At 38.5% G+C, this 21,257-nt stretch overlaps 1 protein-coding gene across 11 annotated transcripts in view; it reads right to left on the reverse strand.

Moving 5' to 3' along the window:
- foxp1b (forkhead box P1b) overlaps positions 1–21,257 on the reverse strand; it is a 187,013-nt gene that overhangs the window by 126,439 nt on the left and 39,317 nt on the right. For 7 of the 11 annotated variants that reach the window (XM_025059804.1, XM_008320440.3, XM_008320439.3 and 4 more), the window contains one exon: positions 8,136–8,201. The exons of 1 other annotated variant lie outside the window; for it this stretch is intronic. The gene's annotated coding sequence lies outside the window, so the exon portion shown is untranslated. Of the gene's footprint in view, positions 1–7,911; positions 8,039–8,135; positions 8,253–21,257 lie in introns of those variants that run through there. 3 more of the 11 variants (XM_025059800.1, XM_025059803.1, XM_025059802.1) reach the window with 3 other exon arrangements.

Consider the following 21,257-nt stretch of genomic DNA (forward strand, 5'->3'; position numbering starts at 1 on the left):
ATTTGATCAATACCTTTTAGGAGAACGATAAAACTATGACTCCTTTTGTTCACTTAATTTTTGTTTTTATCATTGATGATCTGCTTCAGGTCAGCAGGTAACGCAGCACACAACACCAGAAAAGAAAACACTTTTCAAAGCGTTACAGAGGCAACATTTTATATTATTCATTAAGAAAATCCATTAAAAGGGCATCTTCCTTGCAAGTATGTAAAAGATGTGCCTTTCAAGGTAGAGTGAGGGCAAATCCACTCCATCAGCTAATGACGGCACTCATTACACAGTGAGGCCTGCTAATGAAGGCGGGTGGCCGGCCGTTCCCCTCGCCCAGCATAAAGCCCTATGAAATGCTAATATCTCACTTCTAATTAAAGGATACTAAGTCCAAATGCACCTTCACGGCTAGTCGCCAGCAACATAAATTTTATTTTTCAACACTAGAGTACACCCAGAGATGTGCCTGAGCAACATTCCATTAATTTATATTTAATACCCCCACAAGTCCTGCGTTTGCCTCGCTATCTGGCTCCTCTTCTCTGTTTTATACTGTGAGCTGGCTCATCATTATGCTTTCCAAGACATTTTTTTTTGTGGTTGGTTGGTTCATGAATTACTTTAAAGTGCTTCCAGAAATAAACACATATGCGCACAAAGACCTGTGTCTGTGTGAGATGAAAAAGGTTGAAGAGGGGAAACAACAAAGGAGAAAGAGGGAAAATGAAAAACAAGAGCCAGCAGCCTGCTGCACCTGTATACGTTCAATCTGTTTACACATCTTTGGTTGTAAATATGTTTACAAGAAAACCCGCACTGCTGTTCTCAGAAACTGACCTTAAAGCCGTGCAAACAGCACAAAGTTCATCAAGGTCATGTTTCGTTCTATGCTAATAAAAAGAAAAGGTCAGCGTCATCACGTTACCTGCAACGGTCTGACAAAAGAATTAGTTGTGTATCAGTCGGACATGTTTTACATTACCAGATTTAGGGTAATTTTACAAACAATGTAGTTACTGGTATATTGGGCGTGTATTTTTTGAAAATATAAAATGACAACCGTCAGGTGGGTAAAATGGGTTAAAGATTGAAATCACATTCCCATCACAGCAGCAAGGGCATTGTATTTATTGAATTTTTGTGGCAGTAGATGAGCTACGAGTAAAATCTATGAACAAACTGATTATTTTAAGTTAATATCTTCAAACTGTGTGTTAACAGGTGTTTAAAGTTAGCACAATGTTTGAACCATGGTTTATGTAGTAAACTGGGCGGCATTTTCAATTATTTGGCACGCTGTTCATGGAGGTGTACAGCACCACACAACAGTGGTATTCTGCACAAAAATCAACAAGACAGTGATATACCTAAATGCCGCCCTTGGTTATTTTTGCCAAACATATAGTTAGATTTTAACTATGGGGATATATTGCTGTCTTTATATTTAATGGATTTGAGGAAATAAACCATTTATGTATCGTAAAAAAAGAATATATTATTGAGTAATATAGTTTTTGAGATAAATATGATGCATGTTGGAAATTTATAGGTACTCTTTAGAATGCAAACTGCAATCAACAAAAGTGAAAATGTACCTTTTGAAGGACTGTAAGCACCTGTAAGAGTGCATCGCTGGTCAGAGAACAGTGTAAAAGTGTGTGAATCTAAAGGTCGGTGTTAAGAACATATTACATGTGGACTGTTTGATCCCAGACCAAGTATTTTCCCAGGGATTCTGATGCTCTGTACTGTGTAAATCACTCAGTCTGACCTTCTAGATTCCTCATGCCCCGTCCTCCCATTCATCCACAGACCTAGATTACACTGGGCAAATATCATAAACGTGAGGATTTTAGGATTGAGGTGAGGCTGCCATCATCCTCTACAGACTGAGGAAAAAGCTTCATGCATCTGTAAGAGCCGCATTTCCAGCTGCAGCCAGAATGACCTGCAGAAAGACTGCTTGACCCCGAGTCTTTGCCTATATACTAAAAACTCCCAAGAGAAGGTCAGCCTTAGATTGGTGGAGGAGTCATGTACCGTGGTAAGGTTTGGATTAGTTTGGGTTTGTGTTAAACCACGTTTTATCAGAAACTACAACTGCTGAAAGAACATCAAACTTTTTTTAAAGTTCCTTTTAACAGGTATATACATTTATTCAGTGTTTTTTACACTTATTTTAAGTCTTAAAGAAAATATACCTTGTTAGCATGTCGTTATATTAGTGATTCCCAACCACTGCGCTGCAGAAAATTATCCTATTTTACTCAATTGCTCTGAAAACTGGTATTTAGTTACTGTAAAGAATAAAGAATTTGCCTTCGTTTGTCAATGCAACAGGCAGAACAATTATACATTCCCCCACAAGGGGGCAGCAGATGGCTATGAATCAGAGATGTTGAAGATCTTTGCGAGTCTCTTTCTTCAATTCCTGCGAAAATATCAGGGTTGTCTTCAACTAAACAGACCAATATTTGTGTAAATTGTGAGTAAATATAGAGTAGAAGATTACTATATTTCATCTCATATCTCTCTGTGAGACTTTTGTTTGGTGGGATTTTTCTAATGTCCTTAGTGTTTTATATACATACACAAATACATACAGTGTTTTACGTACAGAGTTTGTGTATTTGATTTTGTATTGTGCTGTTGTATAATTACAAATGAAATCATTACTCTGAGAAACACTAATATTAACACACTTACTGTTGTTATATCTTTAATTTGTGCAGGGGTTAAATATTTGCAGGTCAGCCTATTGTTGAGTGTTTTAAATCTGTTTTGCTCAATGGCAGCAGTGTTATCAGTGAGAGCAAGTTTCCGTGTCTGAGGCTGGTTCCTGGCGATGGCATGACGTTAGAACTGACTGTGTATCTTAGCTTAAACAAGTTCAAGAAGGACTAAACCCAACTTTTGTATAAAAAAAAACATTATTACACATTCAGAGCTGAAATTCTAACAGTAAAAAACAGAAGTTCCAGAGATATTTTTTTATCTTACACAGTATTCCAGAGCTTTCTGTGATGACTTCATCTCAGTATCCAAAAGGTTTTCAGAGCGTTGCCAAGAAGTTTCCAGTTCAAACACAGCGTCGGCTACAGGCCAGGGGCGTGACCTGCAGCTGAACTGGCCTCTGCTCGGCCACAGGGTGGAGAAGGAGGAGGCGAACAACAGACGCTCAAAACACACCACCCCACCTCCTGATAAATGACTTAACACAGTAAACAGAGGCCCATCACTCAGGCCATACACAGCTAACAACAGGACAGAGACAGAGATCGATGGAGAGATAGAGACAAATAAAGGAGGACAGAAAGAAGACAGGGAGCGAGAAGAAGATGGGAGCGAGAGGGAGGTGTGGGTACACTGTGAGGGCATCTAACAGTGGAGAGTAGATAAATATCACACAGGAGCCTGGGCCAGGCAGCATGGAAGGCCAAGTGCTGTAAGACTGTGAAAGGACAGGCTATTTTGCCGAGCTGTGACATTTGTTTCTTATTGTCTAAGTGGCAGCTGAAAGCGTCTCCCTGCGAGGGCCCCTCGGCCCTGCTTTGACAGGGAGGTAACCATATTAGGATGTGTATGGTAAAGTAAACAATAACATAGTTGCAATGAGATGGAAATTTTTCAGCTAATGGTGTTTGTCAGTCCTGTTTTCAGTGCACCGAGCGTTTACCCTGTGTGTGCGTGCGTGTGTGTGCGTGTGGTTTTTTTTTTTTTAAGCCAGCCTGAGAGACTTTGTTTATGAAAACAAAGCAGGAGCCAAGGCTGAAGCGGAGCAAAGAAAAAAAAACTGTAAATAAATAACAGCAATGACTATATTTTGGCAAATACGTTTTGAAAAGTGTTCATTTTCCACTGTGGTTTGGTCACCCCCCACACCAACCTGCCCACCCACTCGTCACCTTTCACTGACACCAGACCAGTGCCTCAGTCTTCATTAGTTAATTTCAGACAATGTTAGACATTTTGTTGAAATGATGTGGAAAATTTAAAACTACAGGATGAAGAACTCCTGTAAAAACACTCACTAAAAACCTAATTTCAGATACAGTATTAAAAATATTTAGAAACCACTGACCGCTACACACTCCAACACTGTAAAATCAAGCTTTACTCTCCTTCCAACAGCATTCTGGAAAGTTCCTTAACTGACAAAAAAAATGATATCATGTTGTGCCATTAAGTTTGTTTCATTAAGGATTAAGATTTGTTTTTATTAATTCAGGGCCACAGGTGAAAGGACTTGACAATCCTGCTCAGAATCGTTCTTCATTTTTCAACATTTTCCTTCACTATTGTAACAATGTGACTTTTTTTTCTTCTGATGTCAAAAAGGCATGTTTGTCTACGTGCAAGTTAGAAAAATTAAACCCTGCATTTTTTTCCATCTCTTGCGAACTGCAACAATAGACTGACTAGTCAACTATTAAAAAAAGTACACCTCAGTGTGAAGCCGAACAGGAAAGTCCAGCCCAAGCTTCCACTGCTCACTCACACAGACGTCTGGACGTCCAGTACAGTTAAGTTTAAGGTGAAGTCCTTTCTTTTCTTTTTCTCCATCTCTCTCTCCATCTCTCACTTTTCCCACTCTTTTCTAATCTCACAACAAAAATATGAGCTGCTTATTTGTTCAGGCCTAAAGCCCTCCCATTAAGTAGCTCCACCAGGTGCTTTTTCCCTAAAATGGATTTGTTTTCTAAAATAAACAAAGGAAACAAAAAGACTGCCAGGCCACTATTTACCAGTCAAAACTGGCCAGTAAGAATCACTGCAGTTTAACAGCCTTATTTTCAACCACAAACATGAAATAAACTCTGTTTGACTTTTGACTCTTTTTGCCATTTCTCTACAGACTTTAATTATTTAGAAAGATTTATTTATTTTTGGTCTTTTGTTTTACAATTTTAATGAATTTTTTAACTTAACAGTTCTTTGTATTATAAAAGAGTGTTTTGTTTTTATTTTATTTTTATAACCATTTCTCCTGAATTGTACAACATAAACTGCCATAATTGTCTCTTTCTCAAGGTTCTGGTGGTAACTGAACGCACCCCGTGCGACAGCTTTACATTTCGTAGCATGGTCTGTAGCTTTGGCAATTTGTCTCTGTGTTTAAATGTGTAATAAAGGTAAACAATTTTTTTTTTTTTAATCTGCTCAATTTCAATTCATTTATCGGCTCACACTTATTTTCTACACATTGCATTTTCCTTCCTGTGCAACGTCTAAAGGTTCCACACTAAATTAACATCTAACAATGCTGTAGCACGGTTTAAATCATACATGTGATATCAGTTATCGCAGGAGAAACACTTGGGCCTCAGCTTTTATAACAAACATAAATCCCTGTTAAACAGTTTAAATAACCTCTGGTTAAGATAACGAATTCAGAGGCAGGCGGTGTGAGTGTGCTGTGACACCTGCTGACGCGACCACAGGAGCAGAGCATCAGATAGTGAAATCAGACGGCAGCCATGTTCACAGACATCCTGTGATTTCAAACAGGAAAGACATCCAGCATCCCGCCGCCGTCGCTGCTTTGCGTCCCTGCCTCGTCCTCCCCCCATTGTGACGTCTTTGTATGCAAGGTAATTTTTCATTTTCACGCTGCCTTGCATCTATTCTGCCTGTCACTGCCGTTAACTACAGCAGCCAAGCGAGAGTAGAGCAGATTACAACACTTACAGTGCATGAAAAACACAGCAACAAAACTGCCAGTGACAGAGGCGTTTAACTTTCCTGCTAGAAATCTCCCCCATGTGGCACTTTAGCTACGGCAAGTTGTTTATTATGTTCCAGGCTCGGCATAAGCGATTAAAGGAGCTCTTACAAATCAAAGTGTTATAAATGCATGGAAACACAGCCGGCTGTAAATGCCACAGAATTAGAAGCTTACCAAGCCTAATTCTAATACATGGCAATTTCCGCCCTAATGCTGATATAAAGAAATTACTTTTTTTTAAGTAAGTAAGCAATAAACGCAGTCAAGGGAACTATTACAGCTACCTTATTTTCATTCCAGCGTAAATCTGCACACAACTATCCTGTTAGTCCAGCTCATGAATCCACTTGTTTATTCTTAACACGGATTAAACAAAGCTAAAAGTAAGACTATGTAAATCAAATCATCTGCAGGGAAAGAAAAAAAAACTCTGTCCGTGTGTTGTGTTGCTAAGTTAAAGCTAGTTTTATAAGCTTATTATCTATTAACAAAATTTGGATAGAGGGGAATTACATCGGAATTCTGTTCCTGCTGCACAGCATAACTTTTTTTTAACGGTTTTCCTAGAAAAACAAAAAACAAAAGAAAGAAAGCGAATATAGCACAATCCAATATAACGCCAACTGGTTACCGCGCAAAATTTGCTTTAACGCTGTACGTCAAAAAGACAAGACTTTTGTAATAAATTTATGGGAGATGGCGACGTCACCACGAAACACCGTAGGTCGCGGCCTCCAGTGCACTAAATATTAACTTCTAAATATTATTGCTCAATCTGATCCTACTGTTAGTTGTCCAATTGGCTAACTTTTGGTTTTTTAAGGTATATTGTTGGTTATTTTAAACTGGTGCTAGTACATTTAGTTTTTGTCTATTAGAATTGTCTCGGTACACCAAAGTCACTGTTAGCATCAGTCACAAGTTATATTACTTTTTAATATATATGAATACTTATTTCCTTTCCAGTGTCTAGTTTCATCTATATAGGCAAAAAATGTACCATTCTTGTGACGTACCTTTTCATCTATGGATATGTATGGACCAACGCCTCATTCTTCATTGATTATGTGCTCAATCCCAGCCGTTTCTGCTCTATTTAGTAATCTTTTCCCCTTTCCCCCTTCAAGTGGGATTAAACAGAGCTAATACGAACAATACAGGCAAAAATATTTAGAGAAAAGAAAGTACAACAATAAACTGCTCTTGTTTTTTGTTTTGTATTTGTACCTTATATGGACTTGTATGTAGTAAAGACAGTTAAAAAAAACACCGCCTTCTGGAAATCAGAAAAACTTCTCCATCGGGTGCAAATTAAAAAGTCAAACAGTGAACAGATCCAAAGTACACACGAGACAGAACAGTCTGATGGGAACAACAAATTGAATATCACTCGTGGAACCCAAGTCTTTCTTTCTATTTGAATGTAGTGAAAAAAGAAGCACAGCACATGTTTTTCTAAATAAACATATGTTGTGTTTAAGGACGACATAATAATAACCTTGAATTCTCATTCATAATGCTAAAACAGTCAAACGGTCCACTTATAAAACTACAACAATTACTGTCCTCAGATGCCAAAAACTGAAGAAAAAAAAAACTGAAATAAAATGTTAACAATAAAATTAACTTTTCAAATAAGGAGTCTAATAACATGAAACACACTGAAAATATATTTTGTATATTTGCCGTTATTTCATTTTTAGAACATTTGCCATCTTTTCCTAAAGCAGGGTTTGTAATTATAGCAAGAAAGAAAAGAGCAGTGAGGTCAAAGCTGCAAGAGACACAAAACAGGCCCTGCTCTTCCAAAGCCTTGAGCTCATTCAATTTGAACACACACATGCACACACACGCACCACAGACGGGCACGCCGCAACAGAGTCACTCCAGCCAAAACCTCCACCTTCAGACCTTCGTGGATAAAGGATAACCAGGTGTGCAAAGAAGACACAACATATCAGTTGCACCTGATATGACACACCAACAACAACAAGACTGTGCGTGTTCATGAAACCTGCCTTTCTATTGTTTGGTAAACACCGCATTAACATATCTCAGCCCAAGTCGACAAACGTCAACATGTCCATGCAGACAGAAACCTTTGCACTGCCATCGTTCTCTCCACGTCTGTTCAAACCCAAGTACAGTAAAGTCAAAGGAACACAACGCTTCCTAACACTCCTTGAACTCACTTTGTTACTCACCACCATGTTATAGCCTGTGATCAGCAGCTTCTCACAACTACCACCTGTCACACAAACACACACGCAATGTACAGCACACAAACAAGAGGAGTACACTGATGTATTTGGTTAAATATTAAGCCAGGTCAATGCAGCTCTCTCACACACACACACACACACACACAGAGAGAGAGAGAGAGGGACAGGAGTCTGGTGAATGATTGTGTGTTTACCTTATATAAGAACTTGGTTATTTAGAGGAACCATCAGTTGGTCAGTGGTCAAACAGCCTCCTGGCCCTGCAGACACAAGAGGAGGAAAATTAATACTTCCATCCGTCCCATTCCACTCTGTACAAACAAAAGAAACAGAGCAAACGGTAGTAAACTGAATGTTTCAGATAACAAGTGGGCCGACAGTTGCTATTGACTGCAATACATATCGTGTTTAAACAGACCGGGACGCCTTCTGAGGATTCATCAGAGACAAATCGATGCTGAGCATTCTACCGCTGTTTGCTTAACCTTCATTTGTGTGAAACAGCACGAGTTACTCTACAACCCACGGGTGTGATCCTTTGGCACAGGGTTTACACACCTTCTTACAGTGAAAACTCAAATTTCAAGCTTAGCTTTTTTTAAAACATATGTGAGATTTTTTTGTTTCGGGGGTTGCCAATCATAGGGCCTTAAAAATCACTATCTATGTGAATCAATCATCCATTTATGTACCGCAAGTCAGCCAAAAAATGTATAATGAAGAAGATAAAAAAATATATGTCGCTCCAGAGTATAATTCACACCAGTGCCCTCTAGTGGCTGGCAGCGTGAAATGAACAAACATGTAAATTTTCAGTGATACAGGAGTAGCAGATACTGGTACACAAGCCTAGAGCGCCCTCTAGCGGCTGTCAGTGTGAAAATGACAAATATGTGAAATTATATATTCTCTTGGATGAGAGGTGAAACATCATAACTAACAGAACTCACCAACGATTTTTCCATTTTTTGACTTTTTTAGTTGCTAGATACCACCTATTAGCTACAGTTTTATTGGCAAATAACTGCTCACACGTTATTATGTTGGTTTATTATGTGATATTTGCTTTACTTCCACCACCAGTTAGAACTGAAGAAGCCTCTTGGATGAGAGGTGAAACATCATCTTTTTGAAAATTCACGTCCAGTTGCCTAACAGAACTCACATTCAGTCATTTCGTGTCAGTTACGCTACAAATACTGCACATTCTTGGGCAAGTGTTCAAGTTATCTTTGGGAAACAGTCGTTTATTTTGGCTACAAGAACATACTTTTTATTTAGAATTTTAAAGCTAACCCAAAGTTGTCTTTCAGCAACAATTTAGTTGTTGTCTACCTTTGGCCATAACTGGGATACTCTGGCTAACACTAAGAGACCAATGGGCCTCTAGTGAGCAACAGGCAAATGTCAGCATTATCTTTTTTTTACGATTTTTCCATATATCATCTCATGTGTTTTATAGGAGGACAACCTTTTGTTGTCTTGTGATAAAAGTTGAGCTTTTATCTATTTTTTGCCATGTGTACTACATCCAGACTATCTATTGCTTACTATTTGTTATATATTTTTACACTTTTGGCATAGATTTTTGGGCTAACATTTAGCTATCAGTTAAATTAGCTAAGTGTAGGCTATATTTGGGTAGGGGGGATAACCTGCTCTGCATGCATACTGTTTCCTAACAGAGCACTCAACCCAGACACAAGAAGATGGAAAAGTGAGAGGAAGAAAATGGAACCACAGTCTTATTTTTATGGTAAACTGCATGAGAAGTGACTGGGGGTGGGAGGGAGTTTGGGGGGAGGCATGTCAGGTGCATTTACATAAAAGCATTAAACCATGTCCAAATAGGAAAGAGAGGCAAAACAAGAAAACTCTTACTGCTTTTAAGCCATTTACATCTGGAAGGCAAAACTATACTGACACACTTTTTATCGCAGAAATCGTTGGCTTATAGTTCGCTTAAGTAAAAGAGGCAGTCACACATCAAATTTCCAAAAGAATAATAATTACTTGAAAAAAAACTATTTGTATCAGTATTTTTTTTTTTACATCAATAACTATTAACTATCAAATGGGGTCACCTATACATTTTAGGTGACCCCATTTGAATTCCAGGTTACCGCAGGTGGGGTCACGACCCTGAGCTTAAAGAACACTGCTGTAACTGCTCTTGTCATTTTTGCCGTTTACATTTGGTAGTCAAAACTGTGGCCAGGCATTTATGCACATGTTTATCTGAAACAGACAGAGTGAAGATACACACACACACACACACACAGTGGCCTAACTTAAGTTTCAGTGTCAAATGCCCCTGCTGAAAATCAAAGTCATCACATAGCTGACTCCAAACTCGTTAGAGGTTTAAACAAACACCCAAAGCAGACCTTTCCCACACAACCAGCCTATTACTGTGATTCATTACTCTTCAATTAACACATCATCAATAGAATCATAAATCAATAGCGAGTGGTGACAAATGACAGATATTTCCAGTTGCAAACTACTAAACATCATCAATTCCCATCACCTGAGCGAACACTGGGGGCTAAATGAGTTTATCCAAGGCATAACATCTATTTAGATAAATTTTCCATCATATTAATAATGGAAAATCTGTATTAGACGAGGGGAGGGGGCGGGGGGTTGACAATACTATCCTGATAGCAGCTGTATCCTTTTCTTCCCGTGATAAAAAGCCTGTCTCGTATTACCTAAACAGATAATTGTCTCCGTTTCGAGCAGCACAAGGCTGTAATGTTGCCATTTAGAACAGTGGGAGTGCAGAGAACGCAGGGTGAGGATAAACAACCGCACGCTGCTTCGCCCGGTTGAGAGAACTGAGCCCATCACACACTCCCACATTGAGATTTTAGGGGAGGAAAACTACTCCTGGTAGAGATAATTACCCACCCAGGTGGGCTATGTTCACACACAGCGAGAAGCAGGAGCTGAGAATATGAATCAGAACGCAACAATTGCAAAAGAAGAAACGGAAACAAAAGACAGGTATCGGTACAGTTCTCTTGTTAAAGTCTTGACATTAAAAACACACCAATAAAAACTTAACTAACAACATGATGAGGCTGTTAGTCTGGCAGTTTTGGAGGTGCAGATGATCCACAGAAATGTTTTCCATTCTCTATGCAAATACCGGTGAGTTCATTGTTGCGGCCGCAGCAGCAGCAGCAGCGGAGTCGCTGTGCACGTGTGTGCGTGTGATGATTGTCCATTTTCACTGAAATGTACAATCATGAGGGTTTTTTGCTATGGTAATGAACTGCGGTGGTTACATCTGAGTGCGCACAAAGACCCAATTCATTCTGTCCATGAACGTGTGAAGTGGACTTCCCTATTTGTGACAGTGGGGATCACAGCTTCACAATATGCTCTCCAGTCCCAGGTATGTTATCAGTGCCTTTGGCTTTTGTTGTAAGATAACATGTTCAAAATATGAATTAATACCCCCTCCACTGAAACACATCCAATCCCAACAAAAGGCCCACATTCAGCCTGGACAGCTCTTCAGCTCCTCTAATGGACAAGCTCTCGCTCTCTTCACACAGCGCAGACAAAAAAGACGAGAGCCCATGAATATTTACCACAGAGTGAAGTTATTCCATTAATTACTCCGAGCACGCTTAATACTGTATCTGTGGCTACTTCTGTGGCGGCCCGTTAATGAACCTTCACACATCATTACCATATTAATTAATGCTCAACTCATTGGTTGTCAATAGGCAGCTGCCACAGTTGTCTGGCAAAGCTCATGCAGGATGGTTTGATCGCTTAGTATCAGCATATGAATAAATCTGGAGCAAACGTTTATCATGCCAGAGCTGAACAGTGTATCTACACAAAACAAAATAAAAGACAAGTTGTTTAACTCTCCTGTGAGTTGGTGGATTCGTGGCCAATCCCAGGAAGGTCAAAGGGATGAAAGAAAAATAAAATTAATTTGGTGGGTGAGGCAACTGGCCCCTTGTTGCTTGGCTCTAGTTGCAAAAAAAGTTCCTGAGATAATTTACATTAAAATAGAAGTTAATTTCACTTATGACAGCTTGAATTGGGAATTAGAAATGTGATAAGGTTGTTGGTTCCACTGTGGAATTATTAACGTCCTAGGCCAAAGTGATTTATATGATCCATATTTAAAGAAAAACTCTTAAAAAAAAAAAAAAAAAAAAAAAAAAGAACTGGAAGATTATCAGCGAGTGTGGCCTACGGTACAGAGAGGTCCTGAGGGCAAAGTTGGGTCCAGGGCCCCCAGGGGCACTTGGAGGGCCTCAGAAGATTGGAAGGCGATATAAGAAAAAATGCAAAATAAATAAATAAAATATTAAATATATATATATATATTTATATTTGTCCTATACCTTACAACATGTGGTGTAGTTATCAGATTCACAAGTTTACGATGGTAACTGAACGCACCATGTGTGATTATCAGCGAGTGTGGCCTACGGTACAGAGAGGTCCTGAGGGCAAAGTTGGGTCCAGGGCCCCCAGGGGCAGTTGGAGGGCCTCAGAAGATTGGAAGGCGATATAAGAAAAAATGCAAAATAAATAAATAAAATATTATATATATATATATATATATTTATATTTGTCCTATACCTTACAACATGTGGTGTAGTTATCAGATTCACAAGTTTACGATGGTAACTGAACGCACCATGTGTGACAGCTGCATATCCTGCCTGACGATGTCATAATCAGTGTGGACCTGGTGGTAGCTAAAGGTTTTTGACAGTGCTGAAAACATGTGGTTAATCATTTTCTCATGCTAAACAAATCTTGGAGGGCCTCAGAAGATTGGAAGGCGATATAAGAAAAAATGCAAAATAAATAAATAAAATATTAAATATATATATATATATTTATATTTGTCCTATACCTTACAACATGTGGTGTAGTTATCAGATTCACAAGTTTACGATGGTAACTGAACGCACCATGTGTGACAGCTGCATATCCTGCCTGACGATGTCATAATCAGTGTGGACCTGGTGGTAGCTAAAGGTTTTTGACAGTGCTGAAAACATGTGGTTAATCATTTTCTCATGCTAAACAAATGTAATAATTACTGAATAGTGAATAAAAAAGAAAAATATATTCTAAAGGTTTATGTTTCTTTACATATTTTGAAGCATTGTCTGTGGGTTTGAAAAAGGCTTCTCCAGCTAGAAGCTAATGCTGTTTGGGGGCCTTGGCAAAGAACAGTTTGGAAAGCCCTGATATAAACAACACTTTAATAAATAAGATAATGATCCACCAGTGTTAAGTTATAATTTTTTTTATTTTTGCTCAACCATCGGTCATCCTCTCAAGAGGAGGCGTTCGTTAGTCAGTGATGTACGTGTGTGGGGCAGATTTCCTAAGTCGCTGTCTATCTGTAAAACACAAGAAAATCTAAAGCATGAGTCACTTTTCAACAAACACAGCTGCTTACTGTATGATGTGATCTCTTAAAAGAGCCGACTAGGCAGTATTTTCCCCCTTTCCTTCTATAATTTTACAAAGACACAAACCCTTTAAAGACTTAAAAAAGTGGGAATAAACAAGCACTGGGTTTGTTTTGGTCTTTTTGATGTGATTGGCAGGATCCTGCTGTTGTAACACCCAGACATTCTGTAAACAACAGCACTTTCTGACACGCAAACAGAGTCGAAACCCACCAATTAAACCCAACTTCAATCCAGCCAAGTCTTTTTCTTCTGTGCTTTTTCACATATCGTCCTTTTTAAAGCTTAAAAGGCAACTGTGCCGTCTGGTGAATGTCAGGCCTGTCTGATCCCCCAGATTCTTCAGACCTGCCCTCACGTTTTGCTGAGCTAAGAACAAAGTACACAGGGTGCACACTGAAAGCTTTGCTGCCTTTAATACCAAGGAAGTGGAATTTCACTCCTAAACCAAAACAAACAAGGCTGAGCATTTCTATTTAAATAAGCGCATTGAAAGAAGAAAAAAAAAAAAAAAAGTCCTGGACAGTGAAGCAAGGCAAGGCAGGTTCATTTATAAAGCTGTTTTTCATGCATGAAGGTAGATTCAAGGTTCTGTACACAGACAATAGAAAGAACTCAGACACTGGAGACTGGTGGGCAATCAATGCAAAGTCGAAATATTCAATTTTTAAAAAAGTATTAATAATTAAAAGACGAAGGAGACAGAACGCATCAAGGCAGTGTGAAAAAAATCAAAACTAATAAATATAACTTTAAAACATGGTGTATCAGTAAGTCCAATCTGATAATACAGTTTGTTTGTTTTAACATCTAACATAAATGATAAAATATTCAAAATATTACCTTTGTCTTTGTTGAACAGGTAAGAAGAGATACTGAAGTCAGTACTGAAACTTTATAAGCAAGATAAATAATTATAAAATAGAAAATAATACTAAAAAGTAATTATAGGTTAGGACAGGGGTTCCCAAACCTTTCCATGCCAAGACCCCCCAAACAGCTTAAGTTTCTGGATGAGGACCCCCGTGAAAAAATGCTTAAATTACTAATAAATTACATTTGTTTAGCATAACAAACTTATTAAGGAACTGTTTATTCCTACTGAATAATAAACTAATAAATAAACTGTAAGCCTGCTACTTCTGTACATTTCTTGTCAAAATCACTAGTTAGCTTCATGCTAGCTTCAAGAGCAGAACAGCCAAAGATATGTATCTCAAAATATTGTTGAATCCATTGTGCCTAATCAATAGGACACCATGTCAGTAGCAGTGTTGTCCACTTCTCCATCATCAACACTTGATTTGAGATTTCATGGTCAGATACTACCTCTTGCAAAATGCCTTACAGAAAAATATTTCAAGCTAGAAGCTCAAAAATAATAGGTTAAGTATGTGAAGAAAACTAACCTGGTATTACTGACTATTTTTAGGGACTGTAATGTAAACCGGTCAGCAGTTATTGTACATGGGTAACCCTGGGATAAGCGTTACAGTAAAGTTACCAATAACACTGTTACGCAGTCATGTGTTTACAGCCCACGTCTGTCTGTGCTCCACATATCAGGTTTCTCCTCCTGCCACGCTCTCAGTCCCTCTCTGTCCACAGATTCTGTGAGTTAACAAATTCAATAAGCTGCAAATTCCACTTCCACAGATGAAGACGAAGGGAGAACAAGAGCTGGGGAATGAGGGGAGGAACTCTTATGTTCCCACATCACTGTGGGTTTGCACGTTACCACCTTCAAACCTGCCAAAATGTGCACATTAGCAAGTAGGCTGAAGTAGCTGTACTGTGTTACTCCTCAAAAAAAAAAAGAAAAAAGAAAAACTTTTCACAGCCACCTGTGAATTTCACCACTGATCTCTTCATTGATGAAGGTAAGGTTTTTGATTTTGGCTTTTCAAAAACTCTCTCTACCATTTAATTTACAAGGCATCTTAATGTAGACAATATTAATCAATATATATATATATTGGCTCTCTATTAGTTGAATAGTAATACAAACAGACATCATCTTAGGCAAAACATTTTCTCTCCCTCTTGTCCAACTTTATTTCATGCATAAAAGTCAGTTGAAAATTGTCAAGGAACAAAAACAACCCTTTCCTTATTTGGATTACCTAAATATAGGATGTGTCTGTAATAAAGGCATGATAAATGGCTTGTATATATTACATAATCCTAGACCTTGCGGACCACAACACACACTGCTGTAACTTTGACTCCAACAGTCAATGCATGCCCTCACTAACCTCCTCCTTACAGACCAGCAATAATCCACGGAACACACCCACATAGACATGCACCTACTTCTACTAATGTCTCATAAAAGCGGCAAAAGAAGGAGCGAGTGCGTATGAAAGAAAAAACAAAACCTAAACAACAACAGAAAGACAATGGAACCTGTGCAGACTCACCCACCAACAGTCCAAGTGACTTTCAGCATGTCTGGAAAGCTGTATCTGGAGTGTTTTCTAATCCGGGAGTGATAGGGAGAAAGCCAATGAACGTAGCAGATATGGAGTAATTAAATTGCAGTGTGGTAGTTGTGTGTCTGCACGTGTGAGTGCAAAACAGGCAGAGAGAAAGAGAGACAGAGAGAATGAGAGAGAGTGAGAGAGAGCCCAAACTGCACTGTTGAGAGGGACTGAAGGTATGTGGTCTAAACACAACAAAAGCCAGTGCCGTGCTCTAGATTAAATATGCGTGAAGAGGCCCCTTTGCATAAACACAAACACTCAGCAAATGAAGAAGTGGCACAAAGCAGACGCCTGCTGAGAGCCATACCTGTCCTGGCCTCTTTTAATTAGACCGAGCACAGGCAGAACAAATGAACTTCTGCACAGTCACAAGAGGCAGAACAAAAGAGAGACTAAAAAAAAAATGTTTTCTGTTGTTTTTTTTTTGTTTTTTTTCAAATTCGCTGAACTTGATGAAAACATAGCAAGATGTACAGAACACAACTGACATTTTGTTCTCATATAATTGACTGTTTTTTACATGTATGAACGTATTGAGTCATACAGGTCATTTTTCATCAATTTAAGTTTAACACGAGAGAATCGAAACCAAACAGGAGGCAGGGTAAATGACCTTGAAAATTATTAGGGCAAGTCCAGAGAGTTTGTTCCATTTCTAAAACTATCGAAGTTGAACTGCATTGGAGAAACTCATGAAAGATCCATCCTCAAGAGACTCACTCATGTAAGCAAATGTGAGTCCAGATAAATTACAGTTTCCTTCAAGAAAACCAGGAAGATTAAGTAGTTAAGCTAATTTAAATTGATAATTTTTTTTTTTTTTAAATCAATAACTAGACATTTCAGGTGCTTGCATTTAAATTCCAGAGGACCCCAAATAAGGTTGAAAAACACTAACATAATTTTCACACACATTTTCTTCTGCTCCTGGGTATGATTAGTAAGCAAAAAAAAAAAAAACCCCAAGGTAGCGATAACGTATATCAAGTTTTGAGTAACTTTTGAACCCAGAACAGGCCACACCTCAGTTGCTTTGTTGTCATGTTTATCAGTTCTATAGCCGATATTTTCTGTTTGTGCATACCTGGGAATCCAAAGCTGAACTATTAAATGTAAGTGGACGGCAAACACTGATAGAGTTGTTAATAATAGGCAGCCATACAGGATTTCCATTACATTTGAACTAACTCCTCTAATTAATCAACTTTGACAAAGTGTAGATAAAAATGGAGTAAAATTTAACAAATTGTACATGAAATTTTAATCAGATCACAAAGACAGTTTAATTACAGCCTTAAACACTGATTAAATTTTAAAATATCGAACTTAATTAAGTTAGAAGGAGGTCATTTTCTTCTTCCTGATTTAGATTTTCATTAAACCGTGCAATAATTTTATTTATATTGTTACGTTGTGCAGGCGTGTAGCCTGTTGTCTCACCTCACCATTGTACACACAGAAGGTATATTTTTGACAACTGTGTGATTAAACATGGTGAATCAAGGTAAATGCCTCGGTACAGGAAGCTGTTGTAAGTATAAAGGGCTCATTAGAACATTTCGTACTCACTGTTGAGTGCCAACTCATGAAAGCCTCATCTTTTATGTTCCAATTTTACCAGATGAAATGGAATATAAAATAACAACACCACAGTCTTACACTCTGCACTTTAACAATACACATTCCATACCAAACAGACTGCTGTTAAAGGAGGACAAGATATTTTACATCAACACTCACTGTCCCATTTATATCTCACACAACATGGCTACTCTTTCTTTCTGCCAGTCGTTTCTCATAGTTTATCTTAACTCGTTTAATACAGGAATGCAGAAGTATGTAGAAGGGAGGGAGACATGTCTGCAGAAAACTAGCAGACGATCACAGCTTGAACAAATAAACATATGGAAGCTGAGCATGTCCAGAAAATCTGGACTGAAAATCAGATGCAGAATGACACACAGACACAATGATGTGATCCGCCTAAAATTGAAACCACCCTCACGTGATTTTAGATTTTAAAGTGTGGTTAGGGTGACACCTGGAAAATAAAGGGGCCAAGAGAAAGAAATGAAAGGACGAGACACAGAAAGAAGGAACGAGACCCCCGGAAAATAAACAGAGGATAGGGTTTCAAAGGCGAAGGGGGACACAGACATTCCATTGTTCAAGCCAATTATCAGTGAAAAAATAATAACAACAGATGGATCCAGAGTGGCCAACTTGTGCCGACGCGGCCTGACGCTGGAGAACAGATGATGAAATGTGAGAGTGCAGTTGGCCTTTTTTTTTTTTTTTAGTATGGGGAACAAATATCCACCAACCAGATGTGAAGTTCCACAAGCCCCGTTTAATACAGACACCATTAGCATACCAGACAACGGCCGGCACGTCCATGTGTTCAAAGTGGGCGGCGGTCTGAAGTTAGATGACAAACATGGCTGCTGGGTAGTCGGGTGTGATACATTGAAATCTGAGCAGCAAAGCTAATCCAGAAGGATGGCAGATGACTTCAGACCAGACCTGTGGTCCAGATACAGCTCGCTGGGCTTTCTAAAGTGGCCCCTCCAACACTGGTACAAGGTATGGTAAAGACGTTTAACAAATAAAGCATAATTTCTGTTGATGCCACTAAACGGCGACATCAAATGCCAAATTATCTTTGAAGGTTTGGGTTTTTCTTTCATATTTTATTTACATTATTTCACTTAACGTTCTTCATCTAACCAATACAGAACTGGCCCGCCAGACAAATGTTTTAGTCTCATTTTGGCCCATCAGCCAAAGTGTTTGACCAGACTGTATGTAGTGACAGTGCACTCATTCACAGATACAGTAGTCACAAGCCTACAACATCCCAATTCTTTGTTCTTGCTGGTCAAGACTGGGAGACAACTGCACTTAAGACTATAAGAGAGTCCCCTTTCTTTTATAAAAGAAAGAACTTTTTTCATTTCATTAATTCAAAACTAAAACATAATTATCTCCCTACAGACCGTAATCTCCAACAGAAGGATAATAGAACCAAAAGACAGTTTCTTCTTCACTCATTAAAGTGTTTTTTTTCGTCGTCCTTTCTCTTGCTTCTGCACAAGATGAGTAGATCAAATAAGGCAAAAGAAGTACAGGGGTGACAGAACAAGTCTCTCTTTTACAGTGTGTCGGCTGCACAGCGGAATTTGTTTGACAATATTCACTTGTTTTTAACTCAATGTTCAGACTGTTAACTAGTTAAACGCTACGAGAACATCTGTTTGATCTCAATTTCTCAAGTTTAAAATTGTATTTAAATCAAAGATAAAGTGCATTTTGTGAAATACAATATTAAAGGAATACAGCAGAAAAGGAGATGGTGATTTCACTATTGACAACAAGATTATCCAATGGGGAAAAAAATCGGCTGCAAAACTGGCCGCTGCACATATTGAAAACTGACCAATGCCCATCACTGGCCGGTCAATTGGTGCATGTCCGAATAGAAGCATGGGATGTCATCAGTGTTCGCTGTGGTTTCTCAACCAAGAACATTAGTGCACAGAATGGACTAACAGACAGGTGGATGAATAAATGACATACAATGCCTGATATTAAATCAATTTCAGATCCACAAAGCCACTGTAAAGTTTACAAAATGGAAACATCTAAATGACTGATAAATCCCAGGAGAATTGTACAATCAATGACAGTGATGGGGAAGAAAGGAAAACTTGGCCTTGAATTAATTAGCTTAGAAGAAATAATTGCCATTAGCAAATCTCATCAAATGGGGTTGAGACATTTTCCTGGGAAAAGTCATATTTTTGGATGGTGAGCAGACAAAGCATTTTGAAAAGGGAACTTCTGTCCCATCAGCTGTTTTAGAGCGCCGACACCGAGGTCGAGTTAATTAGACTATTGTCATTTTAATCAGGACAGCTCGACGGCCATCGCTTCCTGAAAGAGCCGGTGGACGCTGAAAGACTGAGGGTTTTGTGTGTGTGAGTGAACTGTACATGTGTGTGTTTGGCCCGAGGTGTCACCTAGCTGTGGGCTATTGAGTATGGTCTGGTTCTCTCACATGCTTAGAACATTAATGAGCTGGAGACGCACTAAAGAAACAAAGGAGCCCGGAGGATCACCAGGGGAAACTGGTCGCCTCCGCTCCACTCATGTCTCTGTTCATTTGAAAATAATTTAAATATCAAATATTTGAAATAATTTGCTTCTCTCCGGCTATCAGATTTTGAATAGGGGCTCTTTCATGTCTTCGTTATTGTGTTCTTCACTGGCATTAGCATTTAAAACATGATTAATGTAACCATATTTTGACGATGCTCATCATTATGTTACACTAATGGTCTACTCTTTTTTTTTTAACCAAATTTCCATATTTTATAAATGCTATCGGAAAATCTTGCCAATATCGGAGAGAAGAATCACAAACTGTAAGTTACATTTATGTTAACATTATGTTAATCTTACACGTCTTTAATCAACACTACACCAAATCGTGGATTTCATCTATTACATTCTATTTAAATAAGAAAAAATAAATAGAGAATTCCAGTTAAAGTATTCCACTTAGTGAAGTCAAAGCACTTATTTGTACACTTTAAACTCTCCACAAAATACATTCCTTTTTTTAAATATCCGACAGGCAGAAAGGGAGTCAATTGAGCTGAGGACTGTTTTCAATAATTTCATTTTCAACCAATGACAACAAGTTCTGTGGTCACATGACTGGAAGTTTAGTTATTTTGAGTGTGAATGTTATCAATAAAAGGTGACAAAGCCAATTCTATATATTGGAATTTAATTAGTTTTTTTCTGGCAAATTACTGTACAAGCACATATCGAGTTTTTTTTCTCTCTTTTTTTAGCAGGACAACTTCAGTTCTCACTGGCAAATTACTGTACAAGCACATATCCTAAAAGGGTGGAGGACAGGAAGGTGTTAGTGAAGCTTTTGGGTTCAACAGGAATCCTCTCTTTTATCAACATCAAAATGTATCAACATCTTGGTAAATTTTCCTCTTCCCACAGTGAGGTCATCTGAGGTCAAGGTGACAAAGACGACCTGCAGACAAATGCTGCTGCACGGCCGTCTGTGACACCAGTGCCAGCCTTGGGGCAGGGCTGGTCAATGACACCAGCCAAGTGTACACAGAGTACAAAGCTGACCGCAGTAATATTTCATATTCACACAGGGCAAAGGATTTCAAGGGACTTGAGCAGTTTCACCATATTTGACTCTTGACCGTTTCTAACTATGTCTGTTTATAATTATTGTATTAAGATCTCGCTCTCTCTCGCTCTCTGAAGTTCATCATTTCATTTACCATTAGTCATTTATATTTTAAAGGCATTTAATATTAATCTGATACAAAAT

This window comes from Cynoglossus semilaevis, chromosome 11 (assembly GCF_000523025.1).
Source record: "Cynoglossus semilaevis isolate Cse_v1.0 chromosome 11, Cse_v1.0, whole genome shotgun sequence".
NCBI classification, from domain to species: domain Eukaryota; kingdom Metazoa; phylum Chordata; class Actinopteri; order Pleuronectiformes; family Cynoglossidae; genus Cynoglossus; species Cynoglossus semilaevis.